The sequence below is a fragment of the Achroia grisella genome, unplaced genomic scaffold (genome assembly GCF_030625045.1).
Source record: "Achroia grisella isolate CSIRO2021 unplaced genomic scaffold, CSIRO_AGI_Agris_v1 utg874, whole genome shotgun sequence".
Classification (NCBI taxonomy): domain Eukaryota; kingdom Metazoa; phylum Arthropoda; class Insecta; order Lepidoptera; family Pyralidae; genus Achroia; species Achroia grisella.
The window spans coordinates 4,282,370-4,303,748 of NW_026713051.1; the positions used below are offsets into that span (position 1 = coordinate 4,282,370).

General features: G+C 32.4%; 1 protein-coding gene across 11 annotated transcripts in view; it reads right to left on the reverse strand.

Moving 5' to 3' along the window:
* Positions 1–21,379, reverse strand: part of LOC131853076 (coiled-coil domain-containing protein AGAP005037) — a 275,367-nt gene that overhangs the window by 240,794 nt on the left and 13,194 nt on the right. The gene's annotated exons all lie outside the window — the stretch shown is intronic.

Consider the following 21,379-nt stretch of genomic DNA (forward strand, 5'->3'; position numbering starts at 1 on the left):
CATTTAGCGCGTGTCTGCAATTGATGCAGATACTCCATTCGCCACCGGCGCCAGAAAGACTGTACAATGCTATCCAGAAGGGAATGGCGTTGATTTAAATCGTGCGTGTACGTAGCTTCTGGCGCAGGAATGGATGAAAGAGGGACAGTATTTAAAAAATGAGCCGGCGTAAGAGCAGACGGCTCAGCGGGGTCACTACTTCTAGCTGTGAGTGGACGCGAATTAATAAGTGCCTCAACCTGAGAAAGCACTGTTATAAGTTCCTCATAAGAGAGAATTTGTGATCCTATCACCTTAAATAAATTATTTTTAACTATTTTTACGATGCTTTCCCAACTTCCACCGAAGTGGGGAGCAGCGGGAGGAATAAATTTCATACTAATGCGATTTTCTGAAAGTTCTAATTCTAAATGCGGGCGATATTCATCAAGAAACTTATATAAATCGCGAAGATACTTGCGAGCACCCACGAAACATGTTCCATTGTCCGTATATAAACAGTTTATCGGGCCTCGGCGAGATAAGAACCGTTTAAGTGCGGATAAGAAACTAACCGTGCTTAAATCAGTAGCAACTTCAATATGAGTAGCACGGGTTGTCAGACAAGTGAAAATACATAACCATGCTTTGCGGCCTTTAACCCCCCGACCACGAATAGGTGTGTACTGTAAGGGACCGGCATAGTCACAGCCTACATGCGTAAATGCCTTATCAACTTGAGTGACGCGGTGGCTCGGTAGATCGGCCATGAGTGGAAACGTAGGGCGCGGTTTTATTTTAAAACAAGCGTTACATTTATGAATGCGATAACGTATTAAGCGGCGAGCGGACAGGATCCAGTACTTCTGCCTGAGTAAGGACATAAGTAACTCTGGTCCTGCATGAAGATGCTTCTTATGATAAAAATCGATAAGAATATCGATAACATGATCGCGGCGCGGTAAAAGTAGAGGATACTTAGTGCAGTAATCCTCAGCGGAACTTGACAAGCGACCACCGACGCGGATGACATCGTCCTTGTCTATAAATGGTCGGAGCTTGTTTAAAGCGGAAGAACAATATTTATTATTTTTTAAATTATTAAACTCATGTGCAAAATATACTTCTTGCACGGCGCGGATTAACTTTATTTCAGCAAAATCTAAGTCTTCACTCGTAATAACAGTATTACGAGGAAGGCGTTTAATAAATTTATATATATATACAATAGTCCGTAATAATTTAGAATACAATATACAGAAAAGCGTTGAGATAGCGCGTAAAGTAGTGATTCAGAGGTATTTGAAATTAATGTGTGTATAACAGTCCGTTGTTCGGGAATGTCTTCATTCGATAAGTCGTGATTAACAGCAAGTGGCCACTCGGCCGGGTTACTTAATACCCATGAAGGTCCGGTGTACCATAGCGGATGGTTTACTAGCTTGTCTGGTGTGAGTCCACGAGACAGGCAGTCTGCAGGATTATCGGAACCAGCAACGTGATAGAAACAGTCTGCCGGGACGTTATCGATAATTTGTACTACCCGATTGGCAACGAAAGTTTGCCAGCGGTGCGGAGAAGAGTGGATCCAACAAAGAGCCACTTTTGAATCACTAAAGGCGTATATATTATTCACAGGATACCGTGGTGCGATAGTATCAACAACCTTACGAAGTAGTTTTGCGAGTAATACGGCTGCGCACAATTCTAATCTCGCGATGGATACAATTTTTACAGGCGAGACCTTTGACTTGGCGCATAATAATTGAACAAAATATTTATTATCAACCTGAATGTGTAGGTAGACTACACCGCCATAAGCACGTTCACTAGCGTCAGCAAATCCTAAAATATTCAATTGACAATCCTCAACCACACCTAGGTGTCGCGGTATGCGAAGCCTATTAAGCGAGGGCAGTTCTAAACAGAACTGTCTCCAGGCTGCGATGATATGATGCGGGGGTTGAGCATCCCAATCACATTTCAACAACCAGAGTTCCTTAATAAGGAGCTTGGCGTACAAAATAGCGGGAGCCACGAAACCTAAAATGTCCCATAAACGGGCAACAGCGGAGAGAATAGCGCGCTTAGTACATATAGCGTCTGGCGTGATTACCTTGAACTTAAAAGAATCATTAGAGTTATCCCAAAATAGACCTAAGATCTTGTGCGGGGTGGAATTATCGAATGATTTGTCACTGAGGGTTTTGTGTGTATCCGGGATGTGAGCAAGCACGTCGCGGGAGCTGCTCGTCCACTTTACGAGATCAAACTGTGCCATTTTAAAAAGTGCAATAAGTTCGTTGCTAATGGTAATAGCCTGTTCATCTGTCATAACAGAAGATACGATATCATCCATATATAGTGCAGACGAAGCAACAGCGGCAGCAGCAGGGAATTTATCCCCTTCATCTTCAACTAGTTGTTGAACAACGCGGAGCGCGAGAAATGGACTCGACCTCAGTCCGAAGCATACACGATTAAATTCATATTCAGTCACAGGATCATCGGTGCTGAAGCGGTACAAAATTCGCTGAAACCTACGATCGGGTTCGCGTACAACTATTTGATGAAACATTTGAAAACAGTCGGCGGAAATACAAACTTTAAAAAGACGAAAGTTAATTAAAATACTAAATAAATCACCCTGTAGGTTGGTACCACTATGCAATATATCATTTAACGAACGACCAGATGTCGTTTTACAACTGGCATCTAAAACCACGCGCAATTTAGTGGTGACCTTATCCTCTCGTAGCACTCCGTGATGTGGAATGTAGTACGAGTACGAGGGTATAAGTGAATTGTCTTGATGCGATTTAACTGGACTTAAATAGCCCTTATCAATATATGCGCGAATTACTTCGTTATAAGAAAAACGAAAATGAGGTGACGCTTCCAACTTACGTTCTAGACATAAATAACGTCTATGTGCGGCAGCGAAAGAGTCGCCTAAGGAGAACACGTCCTCTCGAAACGGCAGGGATACGATATATCTACCACTATCATCACGAGTAGTGGTGGCGCGAAAATAATGTTCACACTCGAAATCATCGGCACTCTGAGCGGGCGGCGCGGATATCTCCTCCAATTCCCAAAAACTTTGGAAGAGAGTGTCCATACGATCATGAATCACGGAACAACATGACGTTGTATATGCGGTATTTAATAATGCGGAATTAGGCGATGCGGAATTAAAAGTGGGTACGGAACCCATGATTACAAACCCTAATACGGTTTGTATCGCAGGCGGAATATTACGATGCTTGCTATGCACAATACCCGGCAATAGCAAGTGCGGGAATATAGAACTACCTATAAGTACGTCTATATTACTAGGAATGGCAAACTCGCCGTCTGCCAGCGGTAGGTTTTTAATGTGTGAAAATGCGGCGGTATTGACAGGAACGGAAGGCAAACTGTCCGTAATACGGTCAACAACAAGCGCGGAAATATTAAAGTGAACATTAAAATTAAAACGAGAAAATATATTAAATTCTACTGAACCCTTAACGTTTTTTTTGTGAGCCACCAATACCCTTTACCATCGTAGATGAATATTTTAATTCATTTAATAAACCTAAGCGGTCACAACATTCATCAGTAATAAAATTACTTTGGGACGCACTGTCCAATAAACATCGAACTAAGTGTTGTTTACCTAATGCGTCATACACAATAACGCATGCAGTTGCTAGTAGCACAGTTTTGTTACTGAGCGCGCAAAGTGACAGACCACTCTGCTTGGCCACGGCCTCGCCACTGTGTGACGGGAGCGGGGGTGAGGCCATGCTACTACGGGGCGCGGGCGCATCGCGCGCGGGCAGCGAGCCCCGATCCGTAACAAAATGTAGCAAAGAATGATGGCGCTTTTGACATGCACGACACGAAGATTTTGATGTACAAACACCTGACTTATGCTTGGTACTTAAACAATTTACGCATGAATTGTTAGCTTTAATATGGTTATAACGATCGAGAGGTGACAATTTTTCGAATGCACTACATTTATAAAAATGATCATGCATATTACTATTACAAAGTGAACATTTTATAGGTGTTACACTTGAAACATAAGACTGCGGGTCCGGGTACTTAGCAGGCGGGCGGTATTTATTAGTAGGCGGGCGGTATTTATTTGACTCTGTACTGGTGGCGGGCGCGGGTTGTGTATTTTCATATATGCGGCATTGCGTTTTTATAAAATTAATAAATCCGTCAAAATCACGTGATTTTGTTATAGAAGAGTGTAATTCGAACGCGCGTAATGTTTCTGAATCGAATTTACGTTTTGCAATATATAATAAAATGAAATCAGATAATTGTTTTATACCTAAGCCCTTTAATGACATAGCGGCGGTGACATACTTATCTATAAATAATTGAAAACTTGCGGCGGAAGGCATTTTGCCTAATTTAAGATTTAAAATCTGGTCTAAGTAATTAGAACCGAGAACGTGAATATCTTGATACTTATCAAGCAGAGACTTAAATATAATTTCATAGTTTTCGGCGCAGGGTGTAATACCTGCAAATACCGATTGTACTTTGGGTGATAACTTACCCAGTAAATAATACAGTTTTTCTGAGTTTGTAAGTGAGGAGTTGTCATGGACAGTAGATTTGTAACTAGCGTAAAATAAATTCCAATCTTGATAATTGCCGCTGAAGGAGACTAATTCCAGGGGGGGAGCCTGGGCCTAGATACAGGTGCATCTATCCCACACGAATTCCCACCCGTGGGCGCAGAAGAAAGATCAGAAAATGTCTGTTTAATTGAACAAAACAAATCTTCAAATGAGTCATATACATGAAAATTAGGTACGGCAGAAGGATTCTCATCAAGCATCCTACTATTATATTCATCAAGTACATCTTGAAACTTATTACGAACGTCATCGATGGTTATACATGAACTAAGAAACATACGTCTTTTTTCTTCCGATTCCGTAGCCGACTTCGACTTATCGTAAATACTTTGTATTCGTTGAAATAAAGCATTACGTTTAGCTTCTAACATAATAAGTTGACGACTAGGTGAAAAGGTAGGCGCATCTTTATCTTTACGTGACATATCTAATGATTTAACGCAATATAACTATAGGTAATTATACAGTGACCTGTCAATAGACAGCGTAAGCGGACAGTAACGAAAATAAAAATTATATGTAGGTATGTAGCGAGAACACGGTTAAGTGTTGCGTAGATTACTATATAAAATATAATGGAATGCGGGATATAGACATTTATATTTGTATATTATAGGTGTGCGGGATGTACAAGTATATTATGTATAATATAGTTATAGGATACAATTTTAAGACTATACTATAAATGCGGTGATATAAATATTTATTATCTAAAGAGATAATACAGAGGAATGCGGGATATCATATGGTATTCTATAGCGGTATATAATAAATATGTTTATAAATAATAAACTATTACACATATAGGTGCTTGGTTGCGGTATAATATAAAGAAATAACAAGGCAATCCTATATGGCTACGCGGGTATGTCTGAGAAACAAATAAGTAATATAAGACTAAATAAGCGGATTTTATATTATCAATTTTGAAAGCGGTTTCTTAATAATAATATTAAACGAAGGACCTTGCGAATAAATAGCAAAAGGGGTACGTTATTAAATGTAACTTAATTTAAAAATAGCAAAATATCCGGTTCGCAACGGGCCAAAAAATGTTAAAGCGGTTCCCTAGGGATATGTATCCCGAGAGATATATTCCTTCGATAAGACTGTCGTCACAGATCACGGGCAAAGTAAGGAGTTACGAGCGTACCTGGCTTTCTGCTATGGCGTCTTGGTGCAGGAATCGATGATCGACGACGATGATGATCGATGAACTGATCACACACACAACACGCGCGGCGGAAATTAGTGTATATACACCTTGAATATTGCACACTATCTATATACACCTTGACAATTCAATAGTTTATTAAATCGTAGTGATTCAATTATTATAAAACGTAATTATGTGCGAGCGGCGTTTCTCAGACACGAGCGGGAAACGAAGAAGTAGCGCCATCTTTCTTTCCAGCTATGGCGCGGGCGTACTCGGCTCCTTTCGGCCCTAGATCGTGAGTATGTCTGTCCTTGTCTATTACACGAGATGTGCATTTAAACTAGTTGTGGCGCAAACAATATTAGTAAGGATTTTGTTGACTTTAATACCAGTATCTATTTTTTTTTTGTTCGTTTCGCAAGCCATTTCTCTTTTTAATCGTTAGTAAAATAGTAAATATTCATAGTGTAGACATAGAAATATGAAATAAATGAGTAAGGTGAAGTAGGGTGAGTTTGGAAAATTATTCATGCGATGTGACAGGATGAATACAGCACAACCACCAAATATTTCTCAATTCACCGTAATATATGCCGCTCGTACAGTGCGAGTTCGCGGAAGATATTAAGGATTGAATATATTTACTTCAACTTGGATGACATCGTCTTATTGGAACTTTATGCTAATCTTACATCTATAATAAAGGACTATAGACGATTTGTATATTGCGCCTGAAATTATTACTTAAATTATGAGTATTAAACAAGGCATCCCTTCACAGCCCTCTTATGTTTAGACTATTCAAAACTAATCTTAATAGGGGAAATATGACATTCCTATTCGATAGCAAGAACAAACAAAGAAACAGACATATAAACAAAAATTGTTATATTATTTTTATGTAAGTACCGTAATTACTTTCATATACATTTAGTGTAAAGCTGTCAATTTAATAGAATTTATTTCTATACATTATTATTATTCATTAACATTTTTAACCTCATCTAAATAAATACTTTTTAACGGGCTTTAAAAAGAAGCATGTTGCAAATTCAACTGAAATTTTTAAGTTTATATATTTATCTGTAGCGGTGGCCAAAACTGTAACTAAAATAAAAACCGTGGAAATTTCATTTAGCGGCATCATTTAACTTATCAACAGATACGCTGTCACCGAGTTAGATGAGTTTGTGAAACTACCACATTTGGGATTTCATCCACACATTTTATATTTAGACTACTTTAAACAAGTGACTTTTAAAAGGACATTCTGAACTTCACAGATTTTTCTATATAGGTTTCTATATATTACCGAATATAGATTATCTGTAGAGAATACCATATGGCATTAAGCTCACCTTTTGTACACGAAATATATCGTAATTAGTAATCGTAAAAAATATATATTCACTAGTTTGAAAATGGAAAAAAAATTAATATATATATATGAACTTCTGTAAACATTACGTATGCCGTGGCAACCAGTAATTAAGTCAACACTAGATACCTAAACTTTTTGCAAGGGATAATAATTGTAACTTAATAATGTATGTCTTGTTGGTCGCTTAAAGAAATAAATAACATTTTTTTAAAAGGTTCTATTTTTTTACTATAAATAATTATCATTATTTTTAACTAATCTAATTATGTTGTTCACAGATGTAACAGCACCATCGACGTGAAGAGAAGACGAGTGCAAATTATTCTCCAAATCTATGAAAGATTACAAATTATATACAGATTACAGATAGGCACATTGAAAAGCAGCTATTGCCTTAACTTTATGACTTAGATGCGGCTCAAAGCTCAATTCTGGCAATTACAGTATATATATATATATATTAATAGGCTTAGATTCTGTTGTCGTTCAGAAGATAGGTGTTACTAAATCTTCATATGTTTCTGAATAATCTACATTACGAATATTGTATGCAAAAGTGCGTATGTCTGTTGTCTGTTACGTTTTTATAGCTGAACTGATCTGGATGAACTTTATGTAGTGTGAAAATAAATTGTATCTTAAGAATAGACATGCACTAAAATAATCTGTTAAGGATTGAACTAGGATATTAAAGTTTACACCGACGAAGTCGCGGGTAACAACTAGTATTATGTAAAAGCAGACAACAAAAGCTATTGTTAAATCATATCCCTTACAAATACAAAACAAAAACGTAAATCTAGCGAGTTGAAATAAAAACAAAAACTGAGGGAAGTCTCGCATAAAATCGGCGGTTAGAAAATAGCAAAAGCGAAGTCGCGAAGGGAGAGCAGTGATGAATAGAATTTTGCGTTCCCCAGTCACGAGTGGGGTGGCTTTTACCTTGTTTGAATACCTGCTCAAAGCGAAGTATACATTGTACCAGACCGAAATTAGAAAACGGGACGTGGTACTATGAAATTTACTCGTACATATACGATAAAATCCTTTCATGCTATCTCATAGGTACTTCAAGTATTTGTTCCACAAATAACTTGGCAGTGAACTGTTTAACACCCTGCCTCGACTATCAATAGTCGCGGATTTGATCTTTATACAATCTCAACGAACATATTCTTGAGTATGACTGTTTGTATTGGTCTGGGTGTTTTATAATGTCTACACATTATTTAGAAGTAAAAAACAGTTGCAATTTCGTTGTTTTTTATTGTGGGTTCAGAATTCTCCCAAACTCATCGGATGTGTATACGGTTTTCACTACAATTTCGAGAAATTCTTCCGGAAGGTTATATATATAATACATGCATAAAGTTATACGACCTCCGTCACCATACACTGTAAACTCGCGCGATATCAAGACAGGTAGCAAGTTTAAGTACATCTAGCAGTTGTTTAATATCCATATGATACACAGTTTTAGTGTCTTCCAGCATATAAACATACGGCATTTTATGGTCTGACTTCTTCGTGATATAACATATCTTCACGAAAAATTCACTAGAATTCAACCGCCAAGGAGCTTGCTTCGTAGACTGTTTCAGTTGTAGGATTACAAAATGAGGAGAGGTATGACGTCTTAGTCATATGGAGTGGGAACACATTACGAGTCTCACATAATACTTGATATAGGATTCCCGTCGTGTTGCTCATGTACATGTACTGGCGACGGTCACCACTTACCATCAGGTGAACTCTTTTTAAAGATTTTAAGTTCAGTTGTTTGTTCTTAAAGATAACAAGTACACAAACATACATATATAGGTATAATATGTTATGGATAAATAGATTTAAATACTTAGTAGAAAGCTTAGCTATTTATACAATAAAATAATATTTATAAAAGGATTATATCGAGTTATAAATGCGAATTTTAAGAATAAATCTATAGTTTATTCGTAAAATCCGCAATACAAAATATCAATCGATATTTTTTTTTATTCAATTGTACTAACAAGCAAGCTGAAGTAACCCACTTAACGGTAAGTGGTAACACTTGTTTACATACAGGAACAGTACCACGGATGGTAACAATGTGGAGCCGTTTAATTGTGATAATGTAGTATTTTAATAAATAAATGTAGACAAATAATATTATTTATATTTATATTTATATATATACATTAAATTAACTACTATCTGTAAATCTTGTAAATAAAATTCTCGTGTCACAATGTCATTTACCACACTCCTCCCAAACGGCTAGATCGATTTTTATGAAATTATATATGCATATTCAATAGGTCTAAGAATCAGCTAGGTACTATCTATTTTTCATACCTCTAAGTAGTAAGGGATATCCACTCCTAAATATACTTTTTTTATTTTTTCGACATAATATTTTATATTCATTTTATTATTTTTTAGTATTGAAAAATACATACAACCCTAAATTTTCACCCTCCTAGCAACAACCCCTATTTTTTAATAGCGATTTTAACTTATATGGCAAAACAACGTATGTGGGGTCAGCTAGTATAATATAATAAATACCTTACGCATATATATTTTTTTTATTTATACAAAGTTACGTCATTCATACCACAGCAGAGTAGCTTGTCAACTTATTGCTCAACTTGTACGAAGGTAATAGACATAAAACTAACTTACATTAAGTAGCTACAAGTGAGTGGCGTACGTGTCTGGCCGTAAAATTTATTTTAAAGCACATTTCTTTAATTCTATCCACTTTTCAGTACTGTCGATATCATTTCAAAATTGATTAAAGTAAAAGACGAACTGCAGATGGCTGATGTCATTCGCAATATATTAAAAAAGATATATTTTCATTTTTAGCCCAATTTTTTATTACATGTCAGTACAACATACATATATATGTATATTGTACACGTAATAAAAATGTAGCTAATCGTATGTCTGTAAATGAAAGATACATGAGAAAAAATATTCTTGGAGAACTTTATTAACGCAATACATTGTTAGAATTTTTATGTTAAGTGATTGTACGCACTAATCTCATAAACAACTTAATCGAATTTGTCCATAGTTTTCACTAATGTATTGTGGAAAATTCTATATTAGTTTTTTATTAATACAACTTAACAAACTTAAAAACATATAAGGGTTCGAAATGGAAGATTAAGCTATATGATTTTCAGGTAACAATGAGAGAAGCAGCCATTAGACAAACATAATATTTGTGATGGAAATAGAATAAACTACTAGGTACTTATTCTATCAAACAATATATTCAATGTAAAGCTAAGGGAGTCGCGGGCGAAGTTCTTTAATTAAGTTTAGCTGTATAAGGAAAACCAAACAGTAGTGTACCTGAAAGTATAATTTATAAAATTATTGATTGATCCTATGCTGATATGGCATAAGATACATTTACTCTCATTTCTTTTTTTATAACTGCAACGTTTAAATTACAATATAATTACTATCTAAATTCTAGGCGTATTGTATTAAATGATATAAGGGAAATCAGAGAAATCAAACATACAGAATATTACACAAATAATTGAAAAAATATACAGTTTATAATGCACCCAGTGAATACAAAAATTAACACGCATGACAAAATATTTATCGACATTAAAATGACTCTTTGGGGGAGGCCTTTGTTCAGCAGTGGACGTCTTCCGGGCTGAGATGATGATGATTAAAATGACTCAAGTTCAACGAAGCTTACTGGTATGAAGTAACATAAGCGATATAATATATATATATGTATTATATTATATTTTTATTCGGAATAACTTACGAACATGATAATTAACTGCTGCATTTTGATTGATATTATACTACTTGCAAGTTTATTGTCTCTTTGCTTTTTATGTTAAAAATACCAGCATTAAATTATTATTTATTGTGTGAACTTTTGGGCGATAACGTTTCCCAAAAATTTTGCGCTGAGTCTACAGTCTAAAAGTATTAAACGGCTGAAAAGGAAGGAAAATTAGTATTATAGGTATTTATACTTATTTCCCAATTTTGTAATTGAATACCTCATACTTAGGATTACTTAGGACGTAACGTACATAGGCCAACCTATGTACAATGCATCATATACATTCATTTAGATGGATAGATAGAATATACTTTATTTGTAACACAGAGTAAAGAAAAAGGCATTTCGAGGCAACCTTTGGGAAACGGATTGAAAAATGAACAGGTAGATAATATGCATACAGGAGAAAACTAAAAAGTAACAAACATATAATGATGATAAAGGAAAATAATAATAAGTATAATATGATTTAAAATTTATGTATATATTATGAAACACGTAAACATTGTCATTATCGAATCGAAACAGAAAAGGGTATACAATTCTTATACCTTTTTCCTATTATTATACCATAGAAATATGTATAATTGATTAAGTACAGGAAAGAAGCAATCAAGAAACAGGTACAGACAATATAATTGCGTGTGATTTAGAGTTGCCAATCGTTCTGTTTTCCCGGGATATGTCCTAGATATTATAGTGACCTGAATCAGCAATGAAGGCAGCATCATAATTTTTTAAATTTTGAAACTCTTGTTAGTCATAATAGTCATAATAGCTAGTTTTCAACATGTATAGTTTTATACAAATTGTTGTTTTAATTACTTGAATTTCATTTTTCTTATTTTCACTACACATTCACACTAAACTGAAAAAGGTTAGGAAGTCTGTTATTGCGTCCTCTTTTGAAATGTAATTATTATGGTATATTTGGACCTTCAAAACCAAAGGTTTGTTTATATTTGGGTTTGGCAACTCTACTAAGAATGGAACGTGAAACGAGAAGTTTCACGTTTGTATGAAAGAAGTATTGGTGTTCCAAACTACAAGTATGTACAAATATTATACACCCACATAGGGTTTAGTTTAGAGGGTAGATTTTGCCATTGATTCTCACAGTAGAAATATAAAAGATTGACTAACTTTTTTTATTACATTTTCACGACTAAATAGCTAAACAGTACATCGTGAAATTTGTAATGCAGATACTCGTAGAATCTTTGAATCACAAGAACTGACATAGGGCATCATTTATCTCGAAAAATAATATAGAAGCAGGTGGAAAAATATAGTAAAGAATTATAAAAGCGAAACAGATATATTTCCGAACTGCCATCCCCTATTTCATCTTCATCCAGATTATTTTGTGAGATAGAAGATAGACTATATCTATCTCCAATGCAATGTAATCTTCACGTCGAATTTCATTAAGGCTCCATTTCCCTCACCCCTTTCCATACAAAAAATTGCTACTACGAAATTTGTCTACAATGACTAATTAACTCGATGAAAAATGTAAGAGACATTGAAAATATAATGAATTTTCCGAATAACGAAACAATACTTTTATATTTACTGTAATAATAGAGTAAGCCAAATAGAGCAGATTGAATTTACAGCAAAACGCTAAGGGGCAAACGCAAACGCAAAATCTCTGAATGGAGATCGAACGAATATAAGATATAGCGTGGACAGTCCCACAACATACGTTCAGCTTCAATTGTGATTTTAATTGTGAGAATATAAACACAGAAAGCAAAATACACAACCTCACTTCAGCATGTATAATATTAACAAAATTTGTATAGTTAAATATTAGAACTCATGTTTTACAGTAGTTTAATTCAAAGTAGAACGTCAAACACAATCCAGTAAATCAAATAAGTCAAGTGACCGTAGCTGTACAAGTTTAATTAAATGCAAGCAAATTGCTTCGTGATGTGGAATACTCACGTGGTAATATTCCTAGACCGCTGTAATGGAAACATTATGGTAGGAGGAGAAAATTTTAATCATGTTTGCATTTTAATTGACTACAAACTCACTGACTGACGTTAATACAATTGTATTTTAAGAATATATTTGATATTTATGAACTAATTTAATGGAATGGCTAACAAGCTGATGACCCATGGTTATGGTTACCTACTAAACAAATTTATACATATACAAATTTGTACAGTTTAGGACTATCCGGTATGGTATGAGGGATATTTATTAATTGAATAACGAGTATACATTTTTATGATATTGTATATAGTGATATAATAGTATAGTATTTTTTAGCATAAAATAATCCATTTTTAAAGTTAGATATACTACATAAACTATACTAAATAAAATCTTTCCATTTCATAATATTACTTTAGATCATTGCATATGCTAACATAAATTGCAGCAGAAAAGGGTTGGAAAATAACCCGAGAGTTTCCCGTAAGCAGCTTCATTCTATTTTTAAAAACTAACATTTTACAGAGGAAATGTTTTAACGCTGATAAAGCAATAAAAGCGCTTGTTAAGAATTAATTAAGCCTCGCCTCTAGAATGTCTATAACAGAGGAACACGTGAATTTACGATAAAAGCACATCAGCTCAGGTACTTTCATGAAAAGAATATTAGGTTGAATCGTTTAAATCCTTTTCTAACACAATCAATTTCTCAACGAGAATGTTATAAGTAAATTATTTATAATATTTAATATAATGAAGTATTTTATGCATCTAATATTCCCAAATGGGTATTAGTTGTCCTAAAGTTCAATAGTATTTTAAGAATAATAAAGCAAATGTCTAGAAAATTCCATTATAGTCGTGTTGGAATTTTATAGCGTTTTATTGAGAGAAATAGGATTAATTGAGGTATTATTTTTTTAATAATAAATCGACTACCACGCAAATGAGAAAAAATATTGAAATCTATTTTTTTTAATGAAATGGAAAGTAATCTCGATTCGTTATGGTAATACTTTGGCTATTTATTTTATTTTTACATATAATAAAATTTTTTTACGTATAATAAAATTCTGTGAAGAGGAAAACGGTTTATGGATGAATGAAAATATTATGTAATTATTTCTATGTAGGATATATATCCTATACTAGCTGACCCTGCAAACGTTGTTTTGCCATATAAATTAAAATCGGTATTAAAAAATAGGGGTTGGTGATAGAAGGGTGAAAATTTAAGATTGTATGTATTTTAATGCCACATAATAAAAAAATATTATTTGTCGAAAAAAATATTTCTTTTTATGTTAAGCGTGTGGCTCAACATAAAAAAAAAACTTTTTTTAGGGGTATAAAAATTAGTTATAAACCTATTCTCATACCCACTGAATAAACATATAAAATTTCATCAAAGTTTATTAAACGCGTTTCGGAGTATAAGCTCGAAACCTGTGACACGAGAATTTTATATATTAGATATTATCTTATTATATTAATAATAAATATCAATACGCCATCATAAATATTATTAATTTAGTTGTCGCAATTATTTAGTTTATATTTTCACCAATAGATGACGTTTGTTGTACAAGCATATAAAGTCGCAGGCTCCATTAGTATATTTATAAAATTAAACGAGGAAAAATCCAGCAGTATGAAAAATGTATTTCATTTAGAAAAGTGAACTTACAAAGTTCGTAAAGGTTTCCATCGAATGCAGCTATTGGATCGGAAGCGCATTGGAATTTGTTCTTTAAAGAATTTTATGAAAATATATTTATATGATTGGAGGCACTTGGCAATTATTACGTGTGGATAATCTTCGTAGAAAACGTTATGAAAATATTGTAATAACATTTTCGAAGTATAGCCAATCGTGAACAGCATCGCATTTAATGGGATTCCGTCTAAACTATAATAGATTTATATAAATAATCACATGTCTCGCATATAAACTTTGATGGCCTGTGGTCTAGCAGTTTAGCACACCGTTATAGTTCCAACATTCGCAGATCCAATTCCTCGCGCGATGCAAACATTTGTATTCATGAATCTGATTGTTTGTATAGGTCTGGGTATTTTCTATGTATATTGTGCATGTATTACAAAAAAAAATATTTATGTATTTATATCAGGGATCAGATGGCGCTGTGTAATTGTCCATGGTTATGTTATGGTTAACGTTTACCTAAACAACGGCTATAAGAAGTTTCTGTATTGTCGAATGTAACCAATTCCTATGACTTAATCGTCATTACAATTTTTGTGCCAGGACTACGAATTTTTGACACAGACCAAGATTATATGAAGATGAAGAAACTAATACTTTTTATAATAACATTTGAGAAATACAATACATTAAAAATAAAATAAATCCATGAATTTGTTATACACCCATATATACATATAGCATTTGACAATAGGATCTTAATAACTTTCAAACTTAAAATTTAAATTAATAATTGCCAAATTTTTAACTTTTAAGTGTCTAATATAATTAAATAAATAACCAAAAATTCACTGGTATATCTTACACTAGTTTACCACATGGCAATAGTACTTCATGCACGGAAATATCATATAATATTAGACAGAGACAACTATGTACATAAGTACATAATGTAAAGAAACTGGAAAATCTAACTAAAATAAGAATTTCCTTGAGTTTATTTTCTTCTCAATTGAATCTGTAAGGAAAAAATAATAATATAAAAAATATTAATATAAAAATTTTACGTTCAGTAGCAGACGAAGATTAACCAATGTCAGGATTAAGATATCACGGACTTTTGCTCTACAAATGTGATGTCACAGATAATAAAATGGCATTTGCAGGACCTAAAGATAAAACGATGAAAGTAAAGCTTATATCTATATCTAGTTAGTCTTTGAACAATTTAACATGTGTTTGACTGTAAGAAGGGTATCATTTGTGAATATCACCGAGTACTGTATATTATATAATATAATAACTATATATTTATTGAATTTTTTGTGTATTTGATACTTTTTGTGATTAACTATCTAGAATTTGTTTTAGTTACACTTTTATTAGATTTTAATTAGATCGAACATACAATATACAAAATATAATTCTTTAAGTACGTTTTTATCTTTTATCATACTGTTATTGACCATTAATATCTCGTATAGTAAAACCTAGAGTCACTAAATAGAATAAAAAGCGACATCATTAAGAGACTAATTGACAAATAAAATATTCTAAAAACAACGCGACACACGGATATTATGCATGTATATCTCTTTTGAGATTTATGTCAATAGGAAGTTAGGCTTAAAGAAATTATAAATAAATTTGCACTAAAATAAAGTCAAATGTGAATAACATTATTTTAGTTTAAATTTATTTATTATTTCTTTTAGCTTAAATTCCCATTCAAATATCTGCCTTAAATATGTACATATATTATCTAAAACTAAACATTCCAATTATAGTATACAGTACTGTACACAGACATCCAAAAGGTTACTAACATGTAACCTTTCAGGGATCAAATTTCAAGTCCTATAATACAAAACCCGCATATGACACAAAAAGATAAAATACATATAGGCCGTTATTTTTATTGCATTAGTGTAGCTATAAAGAGATGAAAACGTTTGGGATATAATCTCTAGGAACAAATCTGTCACGCGGAAAATTGGATCGGTCTACTGCCGTCCACTGTAGATAATGCCATCTAACCGCTTCTTTTATCGACAAACCGACGTTCTAAGCAAAGTTTTCGCATCTAAAATCTTATGTAGACAAAGTATAAAGGGTGACTGCAGAGATTCTAAAGTTTTATAGCCGATATTGTTCGTTTTTACACGCAAGGGGATTTTATAGTGATGTTTTCTTACTACTTTTATCATCTACTTTTTACTCATGAATATCTAGAAAATATATAATAGATGTAACAATTATATTTATATTAATTTACTGACCCGGCAAACATATAAATTATTTCTAAGACCACCCTTATAACTATACTATCAGACTTACCACTGTACACCAAAAAATCATAAAAATCGATTAGGTCGTATCGAGGAGTTTGATATCAAATACTGTGAATAGAGATTTTTATATATGTATTAGATATTAACACAATTGTATAACCATGTACATAATATTGAATCACTAAATGTATGTAATATTTCTTTTTATTCAGCTCATGTTAAAAGTGACGCCGCCGCTATAAACTTTGCAAGCATTCGCAAGATTTATTTTCTAACGATACTTCAATATTGTCGTAGAGAAATTTTAATGATGTCTGACTTCTGTCGTATGATTTTCTAATAGTCTTCCTTAGTTGGAAATATACCTTTGAAATATGTAGTAAATAATTTGATGTATGTACTGTATACTTTTACATTTTGTCATTTGGTTAAATTAAATAACTATGTAATTATACATTATACATATTATAATATATATATATATATATATATATATATGTAAATGAAATATAACGATGATGCAAATAAAATTATTTAATTGATTGAAAAAAATTTAATAATATTTAAAGTTAAAATAACATACAAAAATGTGCCAAGTGAAGAAAAAACAAATTTTAATTCCGAAATTAAATCTCAAATAAGCTCTAGAATTTTATTAAAAATACCACGACCACGTAGCAAGTTAAGGCTGAAGTAGAAAGGTCCTGAGGGTCTGTATATATTACTTTTGGGATCTAAGATTCAAAGGATATTTTCTTGAGATAATGAAATAACCATTTCGCGACAACATTACACTTTGACGAGATAAGAGTGGTTTCTAGCTTTGAGATACTGCTCATGAATTTATTAAGTACTTTGAGTTGAGTTTCAGATTAATTCACTTTAACTAAAATCGATATCTTTTAGACGTCAGCTCTATAAAATTAATGTGACTCTGAATTTACAAATGATATAAAGAGCAAAGATAGCTCAGGAGAGGCAATTAACTGGTTTGATGTCTTAATATTGGATTTTCAGATACACAGTGTTGTTTACACACAATACAAATGGGATAATTGCTATGTAAAAAGTCTATTTAATACAATGACTGTACTTTATTTTAACAAATACTGTTGTAAAACACTTGTTACAATGGTATTTGTGATGATATACGTAGACAAAGATTGAGAAAGCGTGTGGACAGATTTGTCTGCTCACAATAATTGTTTACATCTACCGCCAATTTTATTCGATTATTACCAGGATATTTGGAACAGCATCAAAATATCAGAAGGTTATACATAATAATACATATGTTATGGTTTCGACAATTTAGAAAATCTGAAACTTACGGCTTATTTGTTACCAGGGATGTTATGGATATGAAATTTCGGATACGGATAGGTTTCGGATATAGTAATGATTATTGTACCAGATACGGATAGGGATATGAAATTATTACGGATTATCCATTAGTTTCGAATAATTTCGGTTCCGGATATTAATTTTTTAAGGAATTTCAAAAGGAAAATATAAATAGCTAAGAATATGTTTACATAACGTGTCTTAATTATGTTCCGCCCCTATCTGATATTATCCGAAACTCTTATTTCAGATTCGGTTACGGTTACGAATATTTTATTATATCGGATATCCGATAGTTTCGGTTACGGTTAAGGAGCTCCCTAACATCCCTGTTTGTTACTATCCAATTTAAGATTTTCCTTTAGCGACTCACTAGCAGTGTAATTATTCTATAAGTATTTTAAACAACATTATTAATATTTTCAACTATTGCCTAGTTGGCTTATAAATATAAGTTCTTTTGTGTGGCATCTCTAGTTAAATTTTAGTGAATAAAGACTTCCAGCTCTGGAAGACCAGTAGTAAGACGATACTGAGTATTATGACATACCATTATATTCATGAACTCTATGAAATAGATGTTAACATGCTTAAATTTTATTTTATACTTCATTAACTTGGCTGGAGGCTATTCATTCAACTTTTAAGAAAAATATATGGTTATAAATATATGATACACTAATTTTGGTGTTCATCGCACGCTACGATCTGTAGGAGCAAAGCCGAAATATAAAATGTTTGCATAAAACGCAGACAATGTTGCTTGGATCAACTAGTATATTATATAGCATATATATGTATGGTATATGCTATATATAATATACAGAAAAAAATCATTCAATATGAAGCTTATATTTGTCTAACAGTGGGCATATAAAAAACCTGGAGTGGTACAGTTCACTTATATATTCAACAACATTCTTGCAAGGATAACGTATTCGTGTTTTTCACCTTTCAATCGAATTACAAGTAGATCCCAAAGGATATTTTAATAAAACCTACGCCTCCATTTTTCTTTTAGCAAACAATTTTGTTTACTCTACCGTAATGCTATATTGCAGGATGTCTAACATTCTTTCGTACCTGTCGGTTTTCAATAGCAAAATTGCTTTTACATAATACTAGCAGTCCGCTCTGACTTTGTCTGGACTGAAATAATACGTTGAGATATACACAGAAAACTATCGTAAAAATTTCTAAGTGCAAGTTAAATGTTACGACTAAAATATCATATCACTTTATAGAAGTACTGTATAGAAAAACTGTCCGGGAAACGTTGTTTTGTACACAGATTTAAGTGCTAATATCCCTATTAAAAATAAGCGTTGGTAATATAAGGGTGAAATTTTGGGGTTACTGTATTTTTTAATGCCACCTTATAAAACAACATGGATAAAAAAATGTATCAAAAAAATTTAAAAAATGGTAGGGGTGGACATCCCTGATCACTTAGGAGCATGCAAAATATGTAGATAGTACCTGCCCGATTCTTAGACCTACTGAATATGCATATAAAATTTCATAAAACACGGTAAAGCCGTTTCGGAATATTGTAACTAAAAGTAACGTAACTAATATTGTAACAGTGTGACACGAGAATTTTATATATAAGATAAAATATTCCTTCATCGATATCTACGGTATAAGAAAACTAGCGAACAGGCCAATTCTAGAAGAATTAAATTAAGTTATGACGAATAAAAAGACTGGCTTTAGTCTATTATGTTTATAATACAAATTTCTATTTGTGTATAACTATGAAAATCCATATTAATATCAAGTATTTCTGGAATAAACTCTAATACAAACAAACGTGCAATAAATCAAATGTTATCCTAATTAAAATATTTATGTAGATAGTAATTGCATTCGGCAGAATTATGATCAATCATGAATGATTACTCTCTATGAACAACCGAGCCATTGTACGATTGTAATAATTGAATATCAATTATTAATTAACATAATGTATTAATATTAATACTATCTGTTTTCGTAGTAATGTTTAAAGTCATATTCATATAATATGTTATCTGTGATATAATTATTCAATATTATTATTATTATATCATTGCCATAATATAATATTACAGACGTGCAACCAATGTGCATTCATTGGTTATCTATTGAATCTATGCCTTACTGATTAAAATATACAAATTTCTGATAATTTATAGACAATTTCATATACAATTGGGATCTATACAACTTCGCTTGTGCCAAGTTTTATTATAATATTATTAAAATTAAATCCGTAGTGTCCTTTTTTCGAACAAATCCTATGTTGTTAGCCTCAGCTAGCCTATCACCGAATAAAAACTATCTGTTAAACATCTAAACTACATATTCAAACAAATACTATTTTATACTGAGGAGACATCAATTGGAAAAGTAATCTTGAAAGATTACTTTTCCAATTGATGTTTTAAATAATTTTAATTTTTCGTTAATTAATGACAAAGCATCTTAAGACAATTTGTATAGTTGAAATTTAAAAATAAATAAGAATAAGTTAACTTTATCTATTCACAAACAACACAAATTGGTTAACTCATTGTTGTGAAACAAAACTAGTTTTTGCTTTGCAATAATGTACCGCCGCGACGGTTTATAATAATCAATTCATTTGAGCAATCATTTGTATATATGCTTTCACATGTTCGTTCTAAATGTATGTATATATGTATTTGTTGAATGTAGTTTATTTATTTATGTATTTATCATAAATAAATAAACTACATTCAACAAATACATATTGGTACTTCGCCAAAGTTAAAATTTTCTACTTGCACACAAATGCATAACATTTTAGAGCGTGGTCCGAATTTTAAAGTTATTGTTTCTGTGCAAAGCCTATATATTTTGAAACTAGCGACTCTCTCTCTTGCTATGCAATAGGAATACGATATAATACTGTGGTAAAACGGAGTCCATATATATTAGTGAAAATAACATTTCCATGCAATGTAAAAATTTATGAATATGTAAAAACGCGTGTCACATATGTCGAATAAAGATAGTTATAGATAGTTTAGATAATTTTTTGATATCTGTAATGTATATTTTGTAATTTTACTATATATATATTTCATAAGTATATGAAAAATAAACTGTATCTTAAACATAGAAAAGATAATTTCAAAAGCAAG